The sequence below is a fragment of the Salvelinus sp. IW2-2015 genome, linkage group LG4q.2 (genome assembly GCF_002910315.2).
Source record: "Salvelinus sp. IW2-2015 linkage group LG4q.2, ASM291031v2, whole genome shotgun sequence".
NCBI classification, from domain to species: domain Eukaryota; kingdom Metazoa; phylum Chordata; class Actinopteri; order Salmoniformes; family Salmonidae; genus Salvelinus; species Salvelinus sp. IW2-2015.
Window position 1 is genome coordinate 14,318,164 of NC_036843.1, and position 13,252 is coordinate 14,331,415.

At 40.0% G+C, this 13,252-nt stretch overlaps 1 protein-coding gene across 1 annotated transcript in view; it reads right to left on the minus strand.

Annotated features, from left to right (window-relative positions):
• Window positions 1-13,252, minus strand: part of LOC111963375 (leucine-rich repeat and immunoglobulin-like domain-containing nogo receptor-interacting protein 2) — a 32,282-nt gene that overhangs the window by 17,814 nt on the left and 1,216 nt on the right. The window lies entirely within an intron of this gene.

Below are 13,252 nucleotides of genomic sequence, written 5' to 3' on the forward strand. Positions count from 1 at the left end.
GAAAGAACTACAGAAGATGCTGACAACCCTCCTTGAATTGTCACAATGGCTACCAGATAACAACAGGAAGTCCTTTGGAGCGACTGGCCCTGCTTCCCGGCATGCTCTTGTTTTATTCCTGAAGAGCCAGTTAGCATCCCTTCCTCTTCCATCAGACTCATGCCAAGGGATTAAGCAGTCCTCACTGGCACTGAATCATATCAAAGGATTAACACTCTCCCGTCATCAAATCATACCAAGGGATTAGCAGTTTATACTGTTAGTCACAGAATTTGTCCTGACTGGCTTCCATTATTCTCTGTGTGAAAACTACATTGAGTGGAGAAAGACCACCGCTTCTGTCATTTCTCTGTCACTGCTTGGCAGGGTAATACACAACTTTAAGATAAATGTTTCAGTTCCACTTCACTTGAAGTGGATGAATGCCCACAATATTCTGTTGTATGACCTGTAAAGCTGTTATGTAATTTGGCACTAGGATTTAGCCCTACTGTCTGATATTGGCCTACAGGTGTGACTGATGTAAAACTGAAGCAAGATGTTTAAATAAAGAATGGAAAATCCCTAAACTCTATTCCAGGGTTGGGGAGTAACGGATTACTTGTAAGGGATTACAAAAAAACGGTAACTAACCGGTTACCCACAAAACTCTTGTAATCAGATTACAGATACTTTTGAAAAACTTGATTACTTCGATGATTACTTATAAATTCAGAAAGGATGTTTGCGGCAAATAATAATAATCAGACACTTCTCTGTTCTCAATTACATTCAAATCAGCATTGAAAAAAAGGCGCAAGTTTAGATTTGTCCACCTGAGCAAGTCTGACCACAAGTCAGAGACCACTATGATGACACACCAAATGTGTTTGATGGATCGCGGGAAAATAGCTTTTGTAGGCTCCAGTCCAAGCTTTATCTTCCAATGGTGCGACTGCTGTCGGCATCCAAAGATTACTGAACTTGAATAAACACTTGAAGTTAAGAATGACAGTGGTGTAGTCTACGGCGATACGGCTATCACTTACTATTGATATCTACATAGCGCATTGATGTGAATCACACTGCTGCTCTCTCATTTAGCTATTTGCACCTTACGGATTGTGGATGGCTGTCCACACATCTAAATATGTATTTGAGCCCAATAATGGTTGTAATAATAATAATAATAATAATAATTCAAGAAGTTTAAGCTGCCTATCAATCGTTGTTTTTGAAACCAGTGGACAGCCAGTGAAAAATGCGCTCTTGCAACAGCTGCATAGTGCGGATGCCAACCTATGGAATAAAAGTGGGGCTTTTATTAATCAATCTAATTAATGCTCATAAAAAAATCCATAGGCCTAATGGATACATGCTAAAACTCGCACACTTTTGATGGACTTAAAAGCGTCAATCTGTAGTTGCTACATCCATTTTTGGACTAATAAATTATAAATATAGTACCAGTTAAAAGTTTGGACACAGCTACTCACTCCAGGCTTTTTCTTCATTTTCTAACTATTTTCTACATTGTAGAATAATAGTGGAGACATCAAAACTATAAAATAAACCATATGGAATCATGTAATAACCAAAAAAGTGTTAAACAAAACAGAATATATTGTATATCTGTGATTCTTCAAAGTAGCCACACTTGATGACAGATGACAGCTGCCTTGATGACAGCTTTGCACACGCTTGGCATTCTCTCAACCAGCTTCATGAGGTGGTCACCTGGAATGCATTTCAATTAACAGGTGTGCATTGTTTAAAGTCAATTTGTGGAATTTCTTTCCCTAAATGTGTATGAGCCAATCACTTGTGTTGTGACAAGGTAGGGTTGGTATACAGAAGATAGCCCTATTTTGTAAAAGATCAAGTCCATACTATGGCAAGATCAGCTCAAATAAGCAAAGAGAAATGACAGTCCATCATTACTTCAAGACATGAAGGTCAGTCAACATCTCAACATCAACTGTTCATAGGAGAATGGGTGAATCAGGCCTTCATGGTCGAATCGCTGCAAAGAAATGTATTTTTTCTTCAAGTAAAGTCGCAAAAACCATCAAGCTCTATGATGAAACTGGCTCTAATGAGGACCACCACAGGAAAGGAAGACCAATTGTTACCTCTGCTGCTGAAGATAAGTTCATTAGAGTTGACTGCACCTCAGATCGCAGCCCAAATAAATGCTTCACAGAGTTCAAGTAACAGACACATCTCAACATCAACTGTTCAAAGGAGACTGAGTGAAACAGGACTTCATTGTTGAATTGCTGCAAAGAAACCACTACTAAAGGACACCAATAAGAAGAAGAGACTTGCTTGGGCCAAGAAACACGAGCACTGGACATTGGACCGGTGGAAATCTGTTCTTTGGTCTGAGTTCAAATATGAGATTTTTGGTTCCAACCGGCGTGTCTTTGTGAGATGCAGAGTAGGTGAACGGATGATCTCCGCATGTGTGGTTCACACTGTGAAGCATGGAGGAGGTGGTGTGATGGTGTGGGGGTGCTTTGCTGGTGACACTGTCAGTGATTTATTTAGAATTCAAGGCACACTTAACCAGCATGGCTACCACAGCATTCAGCAGTGATATGCCATCCCGTTTGCGCTTAGTGGGGATATAATTTGTTTCTCAAAAGGACAATGACCCGAAAACACACCTCCAGGCTGTGTAAGGGCTATTTGACCAAGAAGGGGAGTGATGGTGCTGCATCAGATGACCTGGCCCCCACAATTACCCGACCTCAACCAAATTGAGATGGTTTGGGATGAGTTGGACCGCAGAGTGAAGGAAAAGCAGCCAACAAGTGATCAGCATATGTGGGAACTCCTTCAAGACTGTTGAAAAAGAATTCCAGGTGAAGCTGGTTGAGAGAATTCCTCTTTGGTTATTTGAGCTTTTTTCTTGCCCTAATATGGACTTGGTCTTTTACTAAATAGCGCTATCTTCTGTATATCACCCCTACCTTGTCACAACACAACCGATTGGCTCAAACCAAGGAAAGAAATTCCACAAATTAACAAGGCACACCTGTTGCATTCCAGGTGACTACCTCAAGAAACTAATTGAGAGAATGCCAAGAATGTGCAAAACTGTCAAAGCAATGGGTGGCTACTTTGAATAATCTCAATTATAAAATATATGTTTGACTTGTTTAACACTTTTTTTTTTAGTTACTACATGATTCCATGTGTCATTTTTTAATGTTGTTGTCTTCACTATGATTCTACAATGTAGAAATAGTACAAATAACGAAAAACTCTTGAATGAGTAGGTGTCCACACTTTTGACTGATACTGTATATCCATTGATTCTTGAAGAAAATAACTTCTAAATGCATCATGAGCTTAGTTCAATTGTCACACTCCATGAGAACCCAAAATATAAGCTTGTTTTACTCCAATGTTTGTAAACATTGTAAATGTAAACAAACACTGTATAGCCTAATAACATGGTTAAAACAATTTTGATATATTGGATGGTCAGTCCTTGCATCCATAGCTGTCTATTAATCTGAGAGTGGTTACATTTCTCCAGGCCCATCCCTCAGCTTTTTACCAAAACAGAGGCGGGGTGGCCATTTTGTTATTGTTTCATCTGTGGATTTGCCCTTTAAACAGCTGCATATTATCAAGATGTCAAAGTGTCACTAACAAAAAGGTAAACAATAGGCCTATAGCAAATGCAGCAAATGGCATTCATTTGTCACATGTAAAAAGCACTTTTCAGTCGTGCTCAAAGCATGCCATTCCATGAGCGCAGCATTTATTTTTCAACTCTAATCAATGAGCCAATCAGTCCTCCATGACAACAAAATCATAAACAACAGAGTAGGGCTGGCTAATAAGTCCTTAGTTTTGGGGTTATGCTCAGGTAAAACAATTTGGCTAATCTATATATTCATATTTCCAAGTCCTATTCTTGAAGATCAAGAGGCATAACATTTATTGGAATGACTGGAATTCTAATAGACTTAGGTTTTAAATGTAACAATTTAATTTAATCATATTATATGTAGTAGAAAGCTATGGGTTAGAAGAAGCCTACATAACCAAACCATAAAGTAAAATGTATCATCCATATATGGCCAGCCATGTAAACTTTAACATTGATTTATCCTGTACTAGATGTTGTTTAATTGGTAACATACATTTTTGTCTTCTTCTAATGCCCTTTAAGGGGAAAGAAATGACAGAGTTTGGGTAATCCAAAGTTACTTTACTGATTACAATTTTGGACAGGTAACCTGTAACTAACAGATTTCATTTAGAAAGTAACCTACCCAACTCTGCCCTTTTCAACCTATTGTGCCAACCTGAATCGTAACAGTTCTGGCTCAGATCTGTTCTTTTCATATTGTCCTTTCTCGTATGGTTTCATAAACTATTACTGCATCTGACTGTCACTGTAAATGTGTGCCTTAAGCTATAGAAAAAACACCAATTACCACGGATCCAGATTTCCACCAGCAAGCCAGAAAACAAGCCTTGTTTCACTGTGCCTGAAAAATAACTGTTTGCTTTACAGTGAGTGCGCTGTCTGTTTCATTTACTGTAATATGATCAAATTACTATGCCTTGTTGCTTGCCAAATATATCTGGTATTCACAAGATGTAGATTTGCATGGTAAATAGGATTCATAAAAATATAATAAGCATTAACTGTGGTAGCCATCTCGTTCGCCATGTACAGTATTTGTAGTCATCTTATAAAGTAATCTAGCGCCTAATTAGTTCCTCCTGATTAAGTTTTGGAAGATGGTAAATTAAGTCATGTAGATGATTATTCAAAAAGTTGGCTAGGGTCTGTTATGAGTTCTATCACATTGGTCTTCTTTTGCAATGACTCAGTCATCTCTCTCTCTCCACAGAATTGTGTTTAATGCGAATGATCCAAGAATGAGCTATTGAAAATGTTAAGAGGTGTGAAAAAAAAAGGGATTGAGACGTGACAGGCACAGTTGTTATACGACACCAGCTGCCACGACCATCATCTGTCATCTATTATGTAATTATTATGACAGTGTTATGTGGGCTTTATGAACCACAAATAAAGTGTTTTGATACATTAAAATAAAGCGTTTTTTTCTGTTTTTCCTTTTTTTCACTACCAGCCCCAAGTTAATTATAATTTAGAAGTAAAGTGAACTATACCTTTAAGGGTGTGCTGGGCACTATAAACCTTTAGATTGGGGAAAAGTCACACTGCAGTGGATACATATCAGATGCTGGTATGCTAATTAATCCCCAAAGCAGCTGACAATCCAAGTGACAAGGAATGCTAACACACTTCACAAGAATAGGGAAAAGTAACACACTTGCAACACTCCCTCTTCAAATTCTCACTGTCTCAACAGTGGCTTCCAGCTCACTTGCTCATTACTGCAATGCAATGCTCATAAATGTGTTCTGCCAAAACTCCCAAAGCATTCTCCCTGTACTTGCTTGTCAAATACTCACTTTCCACAGATTTACTCTACCCCACTGTCCCCAAAGCTCGTTCTCTCTCCCAACAGTAACTCTGAATTCAGTCAACACTCCAAATATTTCATTTTCTCATTATTTTTTTCCTCGAATCTCTCTCCAGCATTCCATGGACCCAAATTTTACCTCATATTAATCAGCTTGGAGAATAATGAGAAACATTGCATTTTTATTCTGTTTGCAGAGAGTTTGGGGGGAAAACCTCTCTCGGGCAGCACCTATATAACAGTAAACGGTGGTGATGTGCAACAGGGACCTTGCCTCTGGGCAAAAAGTGGTAGAGTCAAATTTGTTTCCGTGTTATTACAACTTACTTTATCAACCTAATTGCATTACATCAACGTAGCTAGTTCAGTGAATTTACGTGGAGTTTGTCTAATTTTTATATCAACAACAAGTCAACAATATGATTTCAAGGGTTGGTTTATAATGTATTCATCGTTACATACAGGTGGTTCAAAGAAACGTTATTTCCTGATATGGCCCTCGGATCAAATAAACAGCAAGTAAAATGAAATAGGTCACAAGGATTATAGGGCATGAAAAGTCTCTGAAACAGACTAGTGTCGTCATTCTTAAAAAAAAAAAACAGAAGCTGCAGATTTGCCTGTCATCCACCCACACAGCCCATGGCAAGGACTGTGCTCTTGGACTTCATGTCAGGCCAGGCCAGTGAGTTCTCTCAACAAATGCTGTTGAGTAAAACTCGCGAGCTATGAAGGTCAAATCTTGATTTGAAATGTGTCTGTCATACTGTTGTCAAACAAGCACTTGGTATGTGTGCTACCACCACAGCACAGCAGGTAAATTCTGTTGGCACTGCAGTTAGCTTCCTGCCTCGGGAACTTAATGTTGCCGGTTGGGTAACCAACTTACATAATTTGCTTCAATATGAAGTTGAATAACAACCTACAGAACACTGCCTGTATAGCTAACTCTGTCTTTCCTTGCCAAGCCATGCATGTTACTTAGGCGTGACAGTGAACAAATATGGCTGGGAGGAGTTCGCCAAAGCCCAAACAGATTTGGACCACCATGTTATAAAGGAATGTGTTCAAGTTGAAATTTTATGAGAAAATTCTAGAACCTGGGAAATCATGACCCCTGGAAGCACCCTCCAGAACATACAGTGCCTTCAGAAAGTATTTACACTCCTTGAGATGTTTTGTCACTGGCCTACACACAATATCCCATAATATCAAAGTGGAATTATGTTTTTTGAAATGTTTACAAATTAATTAAAACATGAAAAGCTGAAATGTCTTCAGTCATTAAGTATTCAACCCCTTTGATAGGGCAAGCCTAAATAAGTATAAAAATATTCCAAAACATGCATCCTATTTGCAACAAGGCACTAAAGTTATACTGCAAAAATGTGGCAAAGTAATACACATTTTGTGCTGAATACAAGTGTTATGTTTGGGTCAAATCCAAATACAACACATTACTAAGTACAACTCTCCATATTTTCAAGCAAGGTGCTGGCTGCATCATATTATGGTCATGTTTGTAATCATTAAGGACTGGGGAGATTTTCAGGATAAAAATGATCGTAATGGAAAAATCCTAGAGGAAAACCTGGTTCAGTCTGCTTTCCAACAGGCACTGGGAGATGAATTCACCTTTCAGCAGGACAATAACCTAAAACAAAAGGCCAAATCTACACTGGAGTTGCTTTCCAAGAAGACAGTGAATGTTCCTGAGTGGCCGAGTTACAGTTTTGACTTAAATCTGCTTGAACATCTATGGCCAGACCTGAAAATGGTTGTCTAGCAATGATCAACAACCAATTTGACAGAGCTTGAAGAATTTTGAAAATAATAAATGGGCAAATGTTTCACAATCCAGGTGTGGAAAGCTCTTACAGACTTACCCAGAAAGACTCACGGCTGTAATCACTGCCAACGGTGATTCTAACATGTATTGACTTAGGGTTGAATAATTATCTAATAAAGATACAGTACCAGCCAAAAGTTTGAACACCTACTCATTCAGGGGTTTTTATACATTTTTACTATTTTCTACATTGCAAAATAATAGTGAAGACATCAAAACAAAAACAATTACACCTATGGAATCATGTAGTAACCAAAAAAGTGTTGAACAAATCAAAATATATTTTAGGTTCTTTGAAGTAGCCACCCTTTGCCTTGATAACAGCTTTGCACACTCTTGGCATTCTCTCAAACAGCCTTACCTGGAATGCTTTTCCTTCAGTAGTGGTTTCTTTGCAGCAATTCAACAATGAAGTCCTGTTTCACTCAGTCTCCTCTGAACAGCTTATGTTGAGATGTGTGTTACTTGAACTCTGTGAAGCATTTATTTAGGCTGCAATTTCTGAGGCTGGTAACTCTAATGAACTTATCCTCTGCAGCAGAGGTAGCTCTGGGTCTTCCTTTCCTGTGGCGGTCCTCACATACTCAGAAGCGGTGAGTGGTGTGTATGCCTTCGAAGTCCGACCAGGAGGCCGCTCCGTCTACCTCTTCTGCGGCGACGTCGTTTTGGGTCGGCTTCTGGGATTAGATCCAATGTCCTTGGTGGTGGTCCGAACAAAGGATCCGCTTCGGGAAAGTCGTATTCCTCATCGTAAGTTTGGTAAGTTGACGTCGCTCTTATATCCAATAGTTCTTCCCGGCTGTATGTAATAACACGTATATTTTCTGAGCTACAAATGTAAGAAATAATACAGAAAAAAACAAAGGATACTGCATAGTTTCTTAAGGACGAAGCGAGGCGACCATCTCTGTCAGCGCCATCTTGATGTCTTCACTATTATTCTACAATGTAGAACATAGTAAAAAGAAAAGAAAAACCCTTGAATATGTAACTTTTGACTGGTACTGTGTGTGTATATATATATATATATATATATATATATATATATATATATATATATATAATAATACAGTTGAAGTCGGAAGTTTACATACACCTTAGCCAAATACATTTAAACTCAGTTTTTCACAATTCCTGACATTTAATCCTAGTAAAAAATCCCTGTCTTAGGTCAGTTAGGATCACCACTTTATTTTAATAATGTGAAATGTCAAAATAATAGTTGAGAGAATGATTTTATTTCAGCTTTTATTTCTTTCATCACATTCCCAGTGGGTCAGAAGTTTACATACACTCAATTAGTATTTGGTATCAGTGCCTTTAAATTGTTTAACTTGGGTCAAATGTTTCGGGTAGCCTTCCACAAGCTTCCCACAATAAGTTGGGTGAATTTTGGCCCATTCCTCCTGACAGAGCTGGTTTAACCGAGTCAGGTTTGTAGGCCTCCTTGCTCGCACACACTTTTTCAGTTCTGCCCACAAAGTTTCCATAGGATTGAGGTCAGGGCTTTGTGATGGCCTCTCCAATACCTTGACTTTGTTGTCCTTAAGCCATTTTGCCACAACTTTGGAAGTATGCTTGGGGTCATTGTCCATTTGGAAGACCCTTTTGCGACCAAGCTTCAACTTCCTGACTGATGTCTTGAGATGTTGCTTCAATATATCCACATAATTGTCCTTCCTCATGATGCCATCTATTTTGTGAAGTGCATCAGTCCCTCCTGCAGCAAAGCACCCCCACAACATGATGCTGCCCCGCCCCCGTGCTTCACGGTTGGGATGGTGTTCTTCGGCTTGCAAGCATCCCCCTTTTTCCTCAAAACATAGCGATGGTCATTATGGCCAAACAGTTCTATTTTTGTTTCATCAGACCAGAGGAATTTTTTTTTTGGGAGCATTTCTCCAAAAAGTATGATCTTTGTCCCTATGTGCAGTTGCAAACCTTAGTCTGGCTTTTTATTTACCCGTTTCCTCCAGCATCTTCACAAGGTCCTTTGCTGTTGTTCTGGGATTGATTTGCACTTTTGGCACCAAAGTACGTTCATCTCTAGGAGACAGAACGCGTCTCCTTCCTGACCGGTATGATGGCTGCGTGGTCCCATGGTGTTTATATTGCATACTATTGTTTGTACAGATGAACGTGGTACCTTCAGGCATTTGGAAATTGCTCCCAAGGATGAACCAGACTTGTGGAGGTCTACAATTATTTTTCTGAGGTTTTGGCTAATTTCTTTTGATTTTCCCATGATGTCAAGCAAAGAGGCACTGGGTTTGAAGGTAGTCCTTGAAATACATCCACAGGTACTCCTCCAATTGTCTCAAATGATGTCAATTAGCCTATCAGAAGCTTCTAAAGCCATGACACCATTTTCTGGAATATCAGTGAATTATAAGTGAAATAATCTGTCTATCTGTATATATATATTCATATATATATATTTTTTTTTTAAATATTTTTTATTTATACAAATGTTAGAATTTTTCTTCCACTTTGAGATTAAAGTATTTTGTGTACATTGTTGACAGAAATGTACACATAAATACATTTTAATCCCACTTTGTAAAGTCAAGGGGTATGAATACTTTCTCAAGGCACACTGTATGTCACTTCATGAGCTCTTATACCATAACAATGACAAGTTATTCTAAAGAGGAGCATGAAGAAAAGTAAAACACATATCCTGTCTCACATCTCCAATACATTGCTAGGTGATTTCAGTGTTGACAGTATTAAAATAGAACAACTCATGTACAAAAACATTAATACAAACAAGCTACAACGTGAAATCACATTACCCCATTCAGACCTTAGAGAGCTAAAACTACATCTCCCATAATGTAACGCTAGTATACGTCACAGCTCAGCTAACCATCTGCATCACATAAAGACATGCTGAAAGTTACATGTTTCAATAGTCTCACACCCTTATAACAATACCTATAGCATTAACCTTAGGATGCTTTATTTATTTAATGTTATGGACTTCTACACAGGAGTAATCTGCGACACATACCTTTCTCTCAGTGTTCTCAGACTGAGGAGACGGGAGCTACAGGTAGTTCCAGGGTGTTAGTAGGTTATGTAAGCACCCAGATTAAATAAAATAAATGTAATTAAATAAAAACTGAAGATGTTAATATCATCCAGCTACTGTAGCTGCCTCCTTAATATTAACAGGCAGTACTTGTAGCGCAACAAATGAAAATAGAAAACCAAAATTAAAGTACCTGGCGTTCAGAGCGATCTGACTCCCCCTTCTGTCATTCCTGTTCACGAGCTTGAGCCACTGACCCTTAACCTAGAAGTTTTGTTTTGTGTTGTGTACTATTCTAATAATTTGAAGTTTTATGGAAGTGCGACTCTCTATTCCTCTCTTGCTTCTTCATTTTGGAAGAAATTAATTTATTCAAGACTTACTGTCTTTCTTGCTCTTTGAGTCAACTACTCACCACATTTTATACACTGCAGTGCTAGTTAGCTGTAGCTCATGCTTTCAGTACGAGATTAATTCTCTGATCCTTTGACTGGGTGGACACAACATGTCAGTTCATGCTGCAAGAGCTCTGATAGGTTGGAGGATGTCCTCTGGAAGTTGTCTTAATTACTGTGTAAGTCTATGGAAGGGGGTGAGAACGATAAGCTTTCTAGGTTTTGTATTGAAGTCAATGTACCCAGAAGAAGATGGAAGCTAGCGGTCTTCCGGCTACACCATGGTGCTACCCTACAGAGTGCTGTTGAGGCTACTGTAGACCTTCATTGCAAAACAGTGTGTTTTAATCAATTATTTTGGTGACGTGATTATATTAAGTATAGTTTTATCTAAAAATAATAACTTTTTTAATGTTTCACCATTTACATTTTTCATGAAATTCACTGAGGATGGTCCTCTGAGGAGCCTCCACTGGAACACACGTGTTGGTACATCTGACTTTTAATACAAACAAATGCAAACACAATCTGCCAAGTCCCTGACGAATGATCCACGTGGTGGGAAATATTAACATATTGAGCATAGGGAACATCTAGCAGTGGGGTTACAGCAACACCATCCTAGATGGGTTATTAAAAATGAAATAAGAGTGGGCCTCCCGAGTGGCGCAGCAGTCTAAGGCACTGCATCGCAGTGCTAAAGGCATTACTACAGACCCGGGTTTATTCCCGGGCTGTGCCACAAACGGTTGTTGGCAGGGAGTCCCATAGGACAGCGTACAAATGGCCCGGCGAGTCGTCCGGGTTAGGGAAGGGTTTGGCCGGCTTTACTGGGCTCTTGTGGCGGGCCGGGTGCCTGCAGGCTGACCCCGGTAGCCAGTTGAACGGTGTTTCCTCCGACACATTGGTGTGGCTGGCTTCCGGGTTAAGCTGGCGGGTGTTAAGGAGGAAGTGGTTAGGCGGCTCATGTTTCGGAGGACGCATGACTCCACCTTCGCCTCTCCCGAGGCCATTGGAGAGTTGCAGCGATGAGACAAGATCGAAAATTGGGGAGAAAATATAAACTTGAAATAAGAAATCTTAGTCTGTGAGCGGACTGCTCTGGTCCGCTCATGGCAGAAGATTTAGCTCACTGGAAAGTATCTTCCATATTCAGTTGTGTGTGTGTTTTGGGGGTGGGTATTCTGTACCAATTCAGGTTTCATGGCAGTCCAACTGATGTCAGTGGCACTATGGGTAGCGTACCTGCCGGTGAGAGACAAAATAAGCCCTTCGTGCGTACGAGTATGGCCTTGCTCTTGTAAATCATCTGCACAAAAGTGTTTCTGAGTCAAACTATTTACCGCAGACAGGAGAACCTTGAGTTTGTTGAAAAGAACGCCTACGGAAGACTACATCTGCAATTCTAATTATCCCAGACTAAAGACACTACAGAGAAGCCTAGTCTCCCTGTCAGAACTACAAACCGAGTCGCCAATAACAACCAAACACCCCAGCTTGCCGCAGAGGAAGATGAGTGGCACAACTACTCCAGAGAACTGTGCCACGTAGCATGCCATCCATATTCACTGTACGAGAGAGGGAAATGCTTAAGTGTGTTGACAGTTATTATTCTCATCGATCTGCCACTCCCTTGAATACAGCTCATATCCTTTCTCTGATGTGGCTGTAGACCTTTCTCAAAATAAATCCTTTGCGAGCTGCATCTCTTGAATAAATGGCTGCAAAGAGAGGAGCATGAAAACAATGAGAGAACAATATGGAGCCCCCATCCCCCCTCACAAGAGATAGTTCTTTGCTCCTCTCTGCTCCTCTCCGTCTCAGGGGAACAAACACACCCGACAGGTTGCTGTGGTAACGCCTCACATACACTTTCACATCCCTGCGCGGGCACTGCCTCTTTACTGGAAACTGGGCTCCTCTCCCCCTCCATTAGCAGCTCCAGCAGACAGACAGAATAGACAGACAGCAGGTCCAGGCTGGAGACCTATTCAGTAGCATAGTGCATTTATAATTCAGATGGACTCCTCGTGTTGAAGGTCAGGGGAGATGTGTATAAAGTTATTGGTTTCGCGAGCACTAATCCGCAGGGCTACGTCCACGATATCTTACCTTATCCACAAGCTTACAAAAGTGCGCTCATCCACTTGGAAGAAATACATACCCTCAGCTCACCTTGTCAGTACAGCTCAATAGATAAACGACAAGTCCCTGATCTATAAGTCTCATCCATTCAGTTCACCTCTTCCGCAGTTCTCATCCATGACGTGTTTCATCATGTTTCTCAACAATGCAGTACACATCTACATAAGTCATCCCAGTTCCATTTAATCCCATCCAGTTCATCTCATCCACAGACCTGTCATGTCGTCAACCTTATGCACACTTTATCCATTCATTTAATTTTCAATTGTATCCCCCACTATCACACGCGCATATACATACACACACATACACTACCACAAAACTCACCTCATCCACAGAGCTATCCGCTCGGTCAACCTCATCCACACTC